This window comes from Meles meles, chromosome 17 (genome assembly GCF_922984935.1).
Source record: "Meles meles chromosome 17, mMelMel3.1 paternal haplotype, whole genome shotgun sequence".
Taxonomy (NCBI): Eukaryota; Metazoa; Chordata; class Mammalia; order Carnivora; family Mustelidae; genus Meles; species Meles meles.
This window is the reverse complement of record NC_060082.1, coordinates 68,682,083-68,683,346: the sequence shown is the minus strand read 5'-3', so window position 1 is coordinate 68,683,346 and position 1,264 is coordinate 68,682,083.

Below are 1,264 nucleotides of genomic sequence, written 5' to 3'. Positions count from 1 at the left end.
GAAAAAAAAAAGGATTGTTGCAGGCAGGTTCCACCCAACGGCTTTTTGTACTGTCTTCAGATTCATACTCCAGATTTATATTTTCTGGAGTTACGTTTGGATTTCTAACTGTTAGAGTGCGATCTCACTAGTAGTGGTGTGTGCGCGCCTCACGTGCAATGGGCGTAATCTGCGTCCGTCGTGAGACACTGTCTCCTACGCTGAGGGTCAGCGTCCGTCACAGAATCACAGCACCTCGTGACTTCTGCGGGGTTCCTGATCGTGCATGTTGATGTACTGGCTCTTTCCTTTGGGCTTTTTGATGTTTATGCGTACTTCTGGAGAGCCGTGAGTTGCTTTTAGGAAACTGATGTCGTGAATGGTCTTTACCCCCCCCCCCAAATATATATATAATATCGTAAATGGTCTTTACCCCCCCAAATATATATATATATATATATTTCCCCTCTAAATTTAAATTGGCTTTTGAAGTCTTCGAGAAAATTTCAGACAGAACTGAATAGCAACCTAGGGTTTGGGCAGACTGAAGATGCTCTATCCGTGGACGCACCCGAACGTGGCCTGCTGGCCGCAGGCAGGCGTCAGAGCTGTCCTTCCTTCATCGTTAGGTGCTTTTTCTTACGTGCGGTTCTACTTGTACTGACGTTTTTTAACTTCATTTTCCATGCAACCTTGGAACGAATAAATCCATTGGATATTGAATTTGTACTGTTGTGTAGCTAATTTTATCAGCCAGATTTTGTCACAAGTGATTTTGGTGTTTGTTTGTCTTCTGCTGCATCACCTGCAAGGTGTAGGAAATCAGGATTTTGTTGGCTTTAAGAAAATACATGGCATGTTCACTGTATATTAAATATACCTGTATTTAATCTTTTCTCCTAGGACAGAAAAGTGTATATATTGTGCTCAGCCTTCTGTTGTAGTTTATTTGCCATGCGGATTTGAACAGAATAGACTCTTTATTCATACAGGATATAAGAAATGAAAAACTTGTAAGAATATTCATTAGTTGAAGTTTCTGGGCAACATCATATATATTCTTAACTTCGGTCGGTTGTCTTAGTCTTTGAGTCAGGTTTAGGTGACTTATTTCCAGAATCCATTGCTAAAAATTGTGGGAAATTAAAAGAATTGATCTTTCCTGTAGAAGGTGGGAAGTTGATGGGATGAGTGTGCTTCTTTAGTGTGTTCCTGTGGAGAAGACCCGGAAAGCCTGTCTTTGCCCAGTGCTAAATAAGAGACATGCCATTTCCTATTTATTTGT